Genomic DNA, 13,962 nt, shown 5'->3' on the forward strand with positions numbered 1-13,962 from the left:
CTTGAACATATCACAGTGAGTGCCTGAGATTTTTTTTTCATTTATGTGGATTGTATGGGGTTTGCTGATCCATGCTCAGTGCACCCTGTGTTCATTTTTGTGATTGAGTGCAACCCTCCTTTTTCTCTTATTACAATTTGGAATTTAGTGAAAAGCTCTGACATTCTTCAGAGCGCTAACGTGGGCTTAATGATTATTTACAGAGAGTAGCGCACGTTGGTTTTTCTTTGTTTTCTTTTCACGTTTCACGGAGTTTATTCACTTCCACTGTTATCCACTAAACTTGGAACTGAAACAAATTGAAATCTCAATGGCACAATTTAGGCTAATAAAGTCGTGACTAGATATCTCCATATCAGCTGTTAAAGGTTGCCTTTTCAATTTGCTAAATTTCGACGTTTAGTGTATACATGTTTACAATTGACAATGCAATAACAAAATGTGCGCCAAAACAGTCACATTTCTCACCTCAGCTATATTTGAGCTGAGCTACTTTGGACTTCCCTTTCCAGTTCTTTCCAACTCCCTGTTTCACGAATAACTAGGCTAGATATTCCAGTAGCTACATTTTTTAGCTATACTACACGTACATCTTTACTTGAGGTTCGGTTGCAAGCTTGTAGGAGTAGGGCTATTCTTATTATTTCACATGTACGTGTCACCACAAGTAGCCAACACCCAATTTGTCTGATCCTTACACAAACAGGCCACTCTACCTCAAAATACTGCGGTTCGATTTCCGGCCTTTTCACAAATTATTTCACCCCTGCTATATATTTAATAATGACAATTATATGGCCATGAAGAATCTACTTCGCATTGTGAAATGATAGAAACGTAATCATTGTTATTTATGACAAATAATAATAACAGCAATAACTTTTTGCAACCTCTGCATATATGTTAATTAGTTTTGGCTGATTGTGTGCCATATTTTAAAGTTATAACATTGTTTAACTGTTGCACGGAAGATATTTTGCCAGGAATATTATGATATAAAGGGAGTTACCTAAACCATTTTTGTGACCTGGTTGAAATTTAATAGGGCAACAATGTGGCAGGCACAAACTCTAAGATTCTCATTCTATAATTCCAAGCAGTTTAAGCTGCTCCAAGGGTCTCCACTCTCCAGATCTAGCATGACTTCCTTGCAGTATGTAGAATTCATATGCTTCAAGAGGAAACCAATTAATAAAAATAATTCCTTTGGGATCCCTCATGGTTAAAGCAACACCCCAAGCACCATAATCACTACAGAGCTGTTGTGTATGTGTGCAGAAGTGCCTGATATCACCATGTATCCCATCCCATGTTTGTCTCTCATCCACAACCCTGTCTACCCCTATTAGAGGGGAAGCAGCCCTCTACTCAAAACTCTGTGTTATCCAATGACGCAAATTTTATATTTACACACAAGAGCAAAGAGGTTTGCCTGAGGGTACAACGTGCCTCGTGCGTTAGTTACCACCTTTCCTGATATTGCAGACCTCTGTAAGAGACGCAAAGATGCTTCTGTAACATTTTTATAAATTGGGCAAGAATGCCAGTTTATACAACCTTTCGGCAGGTAGTTTCTTGTGTCCATTACCATCTCACATCTGAGGCCGTCATATTTTGCAAATACACACACCTACAGACATATCTTAAAAAAAAAAAAAAAAAAAAAAAAGAGGAACAAGTAAAACTCCATTTGAAATAAAAAAAAATATTTGGCACCCTTCTTACTTTTCTGGCACAGTACATGAACAGTTTGCATCAATCCTTTTGCATTCATAATATAGCACTGTTTACATGGGATCGTAGCCCAGACCTTTCAAGGTCAGTTTTGATGAAAGTGTACCTGACATTATACACGTAAGTGTAATAAATTAAAAGTAAATACAAATTCATCTGTACATTGTACTAGCAGGCTTCACTTGCTAGCAAATGTATAGATAAAGAACTATTTAAAAATAGGGTTGTCTCTATCAATTCTTCATCTTTACGCTCACTCAACAATATACACATAAAAGCATTCATACACATACCTCTATACCAGTGATGGTGAGCATTTTTGAGCCTGAGTGCCCAAACCGCAATACAAACCAATTTTTTTTGCCTCAAAGTGCCAACACGGCATTTAAACACGGCAAAAGATACACACACGGACACACACATACTCACAGATACACAGACACTCAACGATCCACAGACACCCTTAGTGCTCTCCTGTCCTCAGTGCTCTCCCATCTCCTCCTGTCCCTTAGTTCTCTCTCCTGTCACCCTGTGATTTCCCCTGCCCCACTGTCCCTTAGTGTTCTCCCCTACCCCTCTGCCCCTTAGTGCTCTCCCCTACCCCTCTGTCCCTTGTGCTCTCCCCTACCCCCTCTGTCCCTTAGTGATTTCTCTCCTCCCCTCCCTTAAGTGGTCTCTCCTCCCACCACCTTTAGTGGTCTCCCCCCCCCCCTCTAGTGGTCTCTCCTCCCACCCGCTTTAGTGGTCACTCCTCTCCCCCACCCCCTTAGTGGTCTCTCCTCTCCCCTCCCTTTAGTAGTCACTTCTCTCCCCCCACCCCTTTAGTGCTCTCTCCCCTCCCTCTACCCCTTCAGTGGTCACTCCTCTCCCCCCACCCCTTTAGTGGTCACTCCTCTCCCCCCACCCCTTTAGTGGTATCTCCTCTCCCCCACTTTAGTGGTCACTATTCTCCCCCACCCCTTAGTGGTCTCTCCCCTCCCCCTAGCCCTTTAGTGGTCATTCCTCTCCCCCCCCTCTAGTGGTCTCTCCTCCCACCCGCTTTAGTGGTCACTCCTCTCCCCCACCCCCTTAGTGGTCTCTCCTCTCCCCTCCCTTTAGTAGTCACTTCTCTCCCCCCACCCCTTTAGTGGTCTCTCCCCCCCCTCTACCCCTTCAGTGGTCACTCCTCTCCCCCCACCCCTTAAGTGGTATCTCCTCTCCCCCACTTTAGTGGTCACTATTCTCCCCCACCCCTTAGTGGTCTCTCCCCTCCCCCTAGCCCTTTAGTGGTCACTCCTCTCCCCCCACCCCTTTAGTGGTCACTCATCTCCCCCCACCTCATTAGTGGTATCTCTTCTCCCCCCCTTTAGTGGTCACTATTCTCCCCCACCCCTTAGCGGTCTCTCCTCTCCCCCCCCCCCCTTTAGTGGTCTCTCCCTCCCTTTTAGTTTTCCTCTCTCCCCCTCCCTGTTGTGCCTCCTACCTCCCTATGAAGCGTGGCCGGGCGGTGCAGACCGCGGTACAGGAGCTTCTGTTTCCGGTACACAGCTGGACTGAAAGGAAGTGCTCTCTCAGTGAGTACTTCCTCTCAGTCCAGCCGGGTACAGGAAACCAAGGCACCCTGCCGGCGACCTATGGCTGCGTGCCCACAGACAGGGCTCGTCATGCCATAGGTGCGCCATCGCTGCTCTATACTGTATACACAAACACAGGGGTTTATTATTTATATATATATGTGAACTGACAAGGAATAGGATATTGTAGGCAAAACTAACCACATTATAAACATTTTCCAGCTCAGATAACTTTGCTTGGATGATAAGGCCTAAAATTAAAATTTTTATTCCACTGTAAATTTTCCAAAATTCCCATTTTAGTAAATAAACAATTGTGTGTGTATTTGCATTGAATATACATATATCTGACGCATAATCATGATGCCAGTGGGAGGGGTAAAAAGGGGGTGGCCAGTGGTGTGATTTGTGCCACTGGCTCTACCCAAAGGGTTGGGTCTGCATAGAAAGGGAGCGGGTCCGCCTGTAGAATTGATAGGTATGCCAAGTTGCCTACCTTTTAAAATAGACTGGCCCACCAAGGGTGGACCATGCAGCAAGCACTATTTCAGTGCTCTATGCAGGGTCTTAATGCAAGCCTGTCTAATAATTTGTGCACACTATGCTTGTTGTGTCCCGCTTTTGGGGACACCAGGGAACAACCTTGGGAAGGCAGGCCAGAAATTGAAAATTATCACTGTCCTGCGAAAATTGGGATGGTTGGGAGGAATGTGTGACATAAAGAAAACCAAGTAAGTAGAAGTATAGATCAGGGTGTTGCAGTGGATGTGATCTATTTGGATTTTGCCAAGGCATTTGATACAGTTCCACACAGAAGATTAGTGTTCAAACTCAAGGAAATCGGTCTAGATGAAAATGCTTAAAAACAGAGTACAAAGAGTTGTCGTTAATGGTAAATTTTCAAGCTGGACAGAGGTGGCAAGTGATGTCCCTCAGGGGTCTGTTCTGGGACCCCTTCTATTTAACATGTTTATAAATGATCTTGAAGACAGCATTGAAAGTCATGTTTCAGTGTTTGCAGATGATACAAAACTTTGTAAAATAATACAATGTGAGCAAGATATTACTTTGCTGCAGAGGGATTTAGATAGACTGGAGGACTGGGCACTCAAATGGCAGATGAAATTTAATGTTGAAAAATGCAAAGTTATGCACTTCGGCGTAAAGAATACACAAGCAACGTATACCCTTAATGGAAGCGAATTAGGGATAACAACACACGAAAAAGACTTGGGAATTGTTATAGACAACAAACTATGCAACAATGTGCAATGTCAATCAGCAATGGCCAAGGCCAGTAGGGTATTGTCATGCATGAAAAAGGGCATTCATTCTGGGGACGAGAATATCATTTTGCCTCTTTATAAATCACTGGTAAGACCACACATTGAATATGCTGTGCAATTTTGGGCACCTGTTCTAAAGAAGGATATTATGGCACTAGAAAAAGTGCAGAGGCGGGCTACAAAATTAATAAAAGGAATGGAACATATCAGCTATGAAGAAAGGTTAACAAATTTAAACCTATTTAGTTTAGAAAAACATCGCCTGAGAGGGGATATGATAACATTATACAAATATATTCGAGGCCAATACAAACCATTGTGTGGAAATCTATTCACAAACCGGACTTTACATAGGACACGAGGTCATGCGTTTAGACTAGAAGAAAGAAGATTTCGTCTAAGGCAAAGGAAAGGTTTTTTTTTACTGTAAGAACAATCAGGATGTGGAATTCTCTGCCTGAAGAAGTGGTTTTATCAGAGTCCATACAGATGTTCAAACAGCTACTAGATGCATACTTGCAAAAACAGAATATTCAAGGATATAATCTTTCAATGTAGGGTAATAACTGTTTGATCCAAGGATAAATCTGTGCCATTCTGGGGTCAAGAAGGAATTTTTTTCCTAGCTTGTTGCAAAATTGGAAGTGCTTCAAACTGTTTTTTTTTTTTGCCTTCTTTTGGATCAACAGCAAAAAACACATGCGAGGAAGGCTGAACTTGATGGATGCAAGTCTCTTTTCAGCTATGTAAATATGTAACTATGTAACTATGTAACTATGTAAAAAGCACCAAGACTGTCAAAGGGGCCAGCTTGCAGTCAGTCCTCCCCTTGTGATGGGAAGTGTTATTGTGTTTTCTGTTAAGGCAATTTTGTTAGGTATGTAGGAGGTAGAGGGCATTTGGTGATAAATGTGACACTAGTGTAACAGCCTAAGATCATGACAACCATGACAATGTTGAAGAAGGCATAAGTACTTACTCAATAACTCCTAAAGCAATCTCTGCACCGCCTCTCCAATGTTTCATTTCCTCTGACCACCAACTGCTGTACTTTGACATCGGCATACCCCGTACCCAAATTATACCACCCTGATACATTAGTTTTGTAGAAACCTCTCGTGTCTTGACCTATAGCTAATCCCACCAACCTCCAAACTCTCCTACATTTAAACATAGCAATAGTGATGTCGCGAACATAAAATTTTCCGTTAGCGAATGGCGAATGCGAACTTCTGCAAATGTTCGCGAACGGGCGAACCCGGCGAACCGCCATAGACTTCAATAGGCAGGCGAATTTTAAAACCCACAGGGACTCTTTCTGGCCACAATAGTGATGGAAAAGTTGTTTCAAGGGGACTAACACCTGGACTGTGGCATGCTGGAGGGGGATCCATGGCAAAACTCCCATGGAAAATTACATAGTTGATGCAGAGTCTGGTTTTAATCCATAAAGGGCATAAATCACCTAACATTCCTAAATTGTTTGGAATAACGTGCTTTAAAACATCAGGTATGATGTTGTATCGATCAGGTAATGTAAGGGTTACGCCCGCTTCACAGTGACAGACCAAACTCCCCGTTTAATGCACCGCAAACAACCGCAAACAGTCCATTTGCACAACCGCAAACTCCCCATTTGCACAAGGTTGGATACCAAGCTAGCCATGTCCTGTTCCTTGTCCTCGCTGATGTCATTGAAGGTCTCTTCATCCACCCAGCCACGTACAGCACGAAGGGTCCCCGAAAGGTGACAACAAGCCCCCTGCAATTTTTTTTTAAATGTACACTACTGTTACACATGATATGAGTTGCACTGATGTGACACTGTGCCCTGGCAGGCCCTGAAACGCACACGTGTGAAGGAAACTGACTGCTATTATATTACAGTCAAAAAAGATTTTTTTTTTTTTAAATGCAAGCTATTGTGACACCAGATATGAGTGGTGGCACTGGGACCACCTTAAAAATATTGGATATCGCTAAAAATCATGATCACTATATACTTTCTCTACAAACCTCTAAAACGACCAAACTACTCATCCATCCGCTATACCACTTTATCCCACCTAGAACTAGTGCCCAGTTAAAATACTTGACTCTTACTTACCCACACTCAGTCATGCCACACACATTTCACCACTACTCTAACTGAATCCCTCTGACTATGGCTAAATTCATCTTCTACATCAGAACACTCCTCCTAAGATTGGGTTGTATCCATGTCTCGGGTCTTTCATTTAGAATAGGGGCAGCTTCGGTCTCCTTCAACACTGACACTCCAGTGCATATTATTAAAAGATTGGGCAGATGGAAATCCTCAGTCTACAACCGATATATTCCTCATCCCGAGAAAGAAATGAGGAAAGCTTTTAAAAGTTTGGCTTTGTAAATTTGATGCAATAAGTGTGTTTTTTACACACGATTTACATATATTACTAATATGTTTCTGAACATATATATTATATTATTCACTCACTCACTCTCTGGGCCGGCCTAAGACATCTTGCTGCCTAGGTCCAACGATAAATGACTATGGGGGTTAATGTATAATAAACACAGGTTACTGGCTGGGGGGGGGGGGGGGGGGGAGGGGGATAATGTATAATAAACACAGGTTACTAGGTTACTAGCTTTGGGGGGATAATGTATAAAAAACACAGGTTACTGGCTATGGGGAGGATAATGTATAATAAGCACAGGTTACTGGCTATGGGAGGATAATGTATAATAAACACAGGTTACTGACTATGGGGGGATAATGTATAATAAACACAGGTTACTGACTATGGGGGGATAATGTATAATAAACACAGGTTACTGGCTATGGGAGGATAATGTATAATAAACACAGGTTACTGGCTATGGGGGATAATGTATAATAAACACAGGTTACTGGCTATGGGGGATAATGTATAATAAACACAGGTTACTGGCTATGGGGGGATAATGTATAATAAACACAGGTTACTGGCTATGGGAGGATAATGTATAATAAACACAGGTTACTGGCTATGGGGGGATAATGTATAATAAACACAGGTTACTGGCTATGGGAGGATAATGTATAACAAACACAGGTTACTCCCTATGGGGGGGGGGGGGGGGGGTAATGAATAATAAAAACAGGTTACTGCCTATGGGAGGATAATGTATAATAAACACAGGTTATTGGCTATGGGGGATAATGTATAATAAACACAGGTTACTGGCTATGGGAGGATAATGTATAATAAATGTATAATAAACACAGGTTACTGGCAATGGGAGGATAATGTATAATAAACACAGGTTACTGGCTGTGGGGAGGATAATGTATAATAAACACAGGTTACTGGCTATGGGGAGGATAATGTATAATAAACACAGGTTACTGGCTATGGGGAGGATAATGTATAAAAACACAGGTTACTGGCTATGGGAGGATAATGTATAATAAACACAGGTTACTGGCTATGGGGGATAATGTATAATAAACACAGGTTACTGGCTATGGGGGGATAATGTATAATAAGCACAGGTTACTGGCTATGGTAGGATAATGTATAATAAACACGGGTTACTGACTATGGGGGGATAATGTATAATAAACACAGGTTACTGGCTTTGGGAGGGATAATGTATAATAAACACAGGTTACTGGCTTTGGGAGGGATAATGTATAATAAACACAGGTTACTGGCAATGGGAGGATAATGTATAATAAACACAGGTTACTGGCTATGGGAGGATAATGTATAATAAACACAGGTTACTGACTATGGGGGGGATAATGTATAATAAACACAGGTTACTGGCTTTGGGAGGGATAATGTATAATAAACACAGGTTACTGGCTTTGGGAGGGATAATGTATAATAAACACAGGTTACTGGCAATGGGAGGATAATGTATAATAAACACAGGTTACTGGCTTTGGGGAGGATAATGTATAATAAACACAGGTTACTGGCTATGGGGAGGATAATGTATGATAAACACAGGTTACTGGCTATGGGAGGATAATGTATAATAAACACAGGTTACTGGCTATGGGGATAATGTATAATAAACACAGGTTACTGGCTATGGGGGGATAATGTATAATAAGCACAGGTTACTGGCTATGGGAGGATAATGTATAATAAACACAGGTTACTGGCTATGGGGGGGATAATGTATAATAAACACAGGTTACTGGCTATGGGGGTTAATGTATAATAAACACAGATTACTGGCTATGGGGGGATAATGTATAATAAGTACAGGTTACTGGCTATGGGAGGATAATGTATAATAAACACAGGTTACTGGCTATGGGAGGATAATGTATAATAAACACAGGTTACTGGCTATGGGAGGATAATGTATAATAAACACAGGTTACTGGCTATGGGGGGATAATGTATAATAAACACAGGTTACTGGCTGTGGGGAGGATAATGTATAATAAACACAGGTTACTGGCTATGGGGAGGATAATGTATAATAAACACAGGTTACTGGCTATGGGGAGGATAATGTATAAAAACACAGGTTACTGGCTATGGGAGGATAATGTATAATAAACACAGGTTACTGGCTATGGGGGATAATGTATAATAAACACAGGTTACTGGCTATGGGGGGATAATGTATAATAAGCACAGGTTACTGGCTATGGTAGGATAATGTATAATAAACACAGGTTACTGACTATGGGGGGATAATGTATAATAAACACAGGTTACTGGCTTTGGGAGGGATAATGTATAATAAACACAGGTTACTGGCTATGGGGGATAATGTATAATAAACACAGGTTACTGGCTATGGGGGGATAATGTATAATAAGCACAGGTTACTGGCTATGGGAGGATAATGTATAATAAACACAGGTTACTGACTATGGGGGGATAATGTATAATAAACACAGGTTACTGGCTTTGGGAGGGATAATGTATAATAAACACAGGTTACTGGCTTTGGGAGGGATAATGTATAATAAACACAGGTTACTGGCAATGGGAGGATAATGTATAATAAACACAGGTTACTGGCTTTGGGGAGGATAATGTATAATAAACACAGGTTACTGGCTATGGGGAGGATAATGTATAATAAACACAGGTTACTGGCTATGGTGATAATGTATAATAAACACAGGTTACTGGCTATGGGGGGGATAATGTATAATAAGCACAGGTTACTGGCTATGGGAGGATAATGTATAATAAACACAGGTTACTGGCTATGGGGGGGATAATGTATAATAAACACAGGTTACTGGCTATGGGGGTTAATGTATAATAAACACAGGTTACTGGCTATGGGGGGATAATGTATAATAAGTACAGGTTACTGGCTATGGGAGGATAATGTATAATAAACACAGGTTACTGGCTATGGGAGGATAATGTATAATAAACACAGGTTACTGGCTATGGGGGGGATAATGTATAATAAACACAGGTTACTGGCTATGGGGGTTAATGTATAATAAACACAGGTTACTGGCTATGGGGGGATAATGTATAATAAGTACAGGTTACTGGCTATGGGAGGATAATGTATAATAAACACAGGTTACTGACTATGGGGGGGGATAATGTATAATAAACACAGGTTACTGGCTTTGGGAGGGATAATGTATAATAAACACAGGTTACTGGCTTTGGGAGGGATAATGTATAATAAACACAGGTTACTGGCAATGGGAGGATAATGTATAATAAACACAGGTTACTGGCTTTGGGGAGGATAATGTATAATAAACACAGGTTACTGGCTATGGGGAGGATAATGTATGATAAACACAGGTTACTGGCTATGGGAGGATAATGTATAATAAACACAGGTTACTTGCTATGGGGGAGAGAATGTATAATAAACACAGGTTACTGGCTATGGGGGATAATGTATAATAAGCACAGGTTACTGGCTATGGGAGGATAATGTATAATAAACACAGGTTACTGGCTATGGGGGGGATAATGTATAATAAACACAGGTTACTGGCTATGGGGGATAATGTATAATAAACACAGGTTACTGGCTATGGGGGGATAATGCATAATAAGTACAGGTTACTGTCTATGGGAGGATAATGTATAATAAACACAGGTTACTGGCTATGGGAGGATAATGTATAATAAACACAGGTTACTGGCTATGGGGGATAATGTATAATAAACACAGGTTACTGGCTATGGGGGATAATGTATAATAAACACAGGTTACTGGCCATGGGAGGGATAATGTATAATAAACACAGGTTACTGGCTATGGGAGGATAATGTATAATAAGCACAGGTTACTGGCTATGGGGGGATAATGTATAATAAACACAGGTTACTGGCTATGGGGGGATAATGTATAATAAACACAGGTTAATGGCTATGGGAGGATAATGTATAATAAACACAGGTTACTGGCTATGGAGGGATAATGTATAATAAACACAGGTTACTGGCTATGGGGGGGATAATGTATAATAAACACAGGTTACTGGCTATGGGAGGGATAATGAATAATAAACACAGGTTACTGGCTATGGGGGGATAATGTATAATAAACACAGGTTACTGGCTATGGGGGGATAATGTATAATAAACACAGGTTACTGGTTGTGGGGGGATAATGTATAATAAACACAAGTTACTTGCTATGGGGGAGAGAATGTATAATAAACGCAGGTTACTGGCTATGGGAGGATAATGTATAATAAACACAGGTTACTGGCTATGGGGGGATAATGTATAATAAACACAGGTTACTGGCTATGGGGGGATAATGTATAATAAACACAGGTTACTGGTTGTGGGGGGATAATGTATAATAAACACAAGTTACTTGCTATGGGGGAGAGAATGTATAATAAACGCAGGTTACTGGCTATGGGAGGATAATGTATAATAAACACAGGTTACTGGCTATGGGGGGATAATGTATAATAAACACAGGTTACTGGCAGGGCCGGTGCAAGGATTTTTGGCTACACAGGCGAAGAGGAATTTTGCCGCCCCCCCCCCCCCCCGAATAAGATGTATCTTTAGCGGTGTCTCATATCCAGCCTTTTGAAATCCCCATGTAGTGTATTGTACCCCCCTTTAGTGTGTCTTACACCCCCTTGTATGTCTCTTACAACCCCCATGTGTATATCCTTTCCCCCCCAGCCCCTTTGTGTGTCTTTCTTTCCCACAGCCCTTTTCTGTGGGTCTCTCCCCTCAGCCTGTTTTTTGTGTGTCCCTCTTCCCCTCAGGCTCCTTTGTGTAACTTTTCCCTCCCAAGCCATATAGACATAGATATATAGCTACACACACATACAGGCACATAGTCACAGAAATATGCAGGCACACAATCAAACAAACACAGCCATACAGGCACACAGTCATACAATCAACACATACAGGTACACAGACATACAGTCATACAGACACACACACAGAGACATGCAGACACTGGCATATAGATAAATAAAGACACAGTTATACAAACACAGACATACAGAGACATGAAGATGCAGGCATACAGAGACATACAGAACAAGGCATACAGGCATGCAGAGACATACTTACACAGGCATGCAGGGACATATATACAAAGACAGTCACACAAAGATATACAGAACAAGGCATACAGAGACATATGGATACGGTCATACAGAGACATACAGAGACAGGCATACAGTGACATTCAGAAACACACGGACACAGTCATATAGAGACATACAGACACAGACATACATACACTTTCATACACAGACAGACATAGTCATACAGAGCAGGGGCAGATCCAGAACCTAATCTTGGGTGGGGGGGGGGGGGTGGTAGTGAGTTTTAGTGGGGTAATAGGGGCTCTAATTAAGGAGTTAAGGGCTGTAGTAGGGAGACAGGGGCTGTAGTTGAGAGTTAGGGGCTGTAATTGGGGGCTTAGGAAATGTAGTGGGGAATTGGGGCTGTAGTAGGGGGTTAGGGACTGAAGTAGGTTGATGGCTGCAAGTGGGAACAGGGGCTGTAGTTTGGGGGATATGGGCAGCAATTGGGGGAGAGGGGCTGTCGTGGGGGTAAGGACTGTAGTAAGGGAATAGGGGCTGTACTGGAGTTATGGGGTAAAAGGGAGTGGAAGGGATGTGAAGTAAGGGAGTTAGAGGCTGTAGAAGGGAGTATAGGGGCTGTGGTGGGAGCAAAGGGGCAATATGGTTGGAAACTGGCAGTATGGTGGGAAACAGGGGCAGTAGAGGGGGACACAGGGGCAGTATGGCGTGGGCACAGGCTGTAACGAGGGACACTGAGGCAATAAAGTGGTGTCACAGGGACAGTATGGTAGGGGATAAATGGGAAGTAGAGGGGGGACAGGGGCTGTTGAGGCGGGTAGAGGAAGTAGAGGGGGGAGACAGGGGCAGTAGAGGCGTGTGAAAGGGGGGCAGAGTCAGGAGGCAGGGGCTGTAGAGGGAAATAGAGGAGGCACAGGGGATAAAGAGGGGGGCACAAAAGCAATAGGGGGTGCATGGGCAGTATAGTGGGGACAGGGGCTGTAGAGGGGGGCATGGGCTGTATAGGGGGCACAAAGGCAGTATGGTGGGGCAGAGGCTTTAGAGGGAAAGAGGGGCTGTAGACAGGGCAGGGGCTGTAGAGGGAAATAGAGGAGCTGTAGAGGGGCAGTATGGTGGGGCAGGGGTTATGGAGGGAAATAGAGGTGCTGTAGAGTGGCACAGGGGGCAGTAGAGGAGGACAGGGTCAGTATGGTGGGGGCAGGGGCTATAGAGGTGCTGTAGAGGGGCACATGGGGCAGTATGGTGGGGCAGGGGCTATAGAGGGACGTAGAGGGGACATGGGCAGTATGGTGGGGGCAGGGTCTATAGAGGGAAATAGAAGTGCTGGAGAGGGGCACATGGGGCAGTAGAGTGGGGACAGGGGCTATATAGGGACTGTTAAGGGGCAGGGGCTATAGAGGGGCTGTTTGGTGGGGAAGGGGCTGTAGAGGGGGCAGGGGTAGTATGGTGGGGTAGGGGCTATAGAGGGGGCAGGGGCAGTATAGTGGGGCAGGAGCATAGAGGTGCTGTAGAGGGGGTAGGGGCAGTATGGTGGGGCGGGGGCTATAGAGGGACATAGAGGGGCGGGGGCTATAGAAGGGGGCAGTATGGTGGGGGCAGGGGCTATAGAGGGAAATAGAAGTGCTGTAGAGGGGCACATGGGGCAGTAGAGAGGGCAGGGGCACTATGGTGGGGCAGTTTGGAGGGGCAGGGGCTGTAGAGGGGGCAGGGGCTATAGAGTTGGCAGGGGTAATATGGTGGGGGCAGGGGCTATAGAGGTGGCAGGGGAGTATAGTGGGGGCAGGGGGAGTATGGTGGGGGCAGGGGGGGTATGGTGGGGGCAGGGGGAGTATGGTGGGGGCAGGGGGGGTATGGTGGGGGCAGGGGGAGTATGGTGGGG

Source organism: Pelobates fuscus, chromosome 1 (genome assembly GCF_036172605.1).
Source record: "Pelobates fuscus isolate aPelFus1 chromosome 1, aPelFus1.pri, whole genome shotgun sequence".
In the NCBI taxonomy this organism is placed as follows: Eukaryota; Metazoa; Chordata; class Amphibia; order Anura; family Pelobatidae; genus Pelobates; species Pelobates fuscus.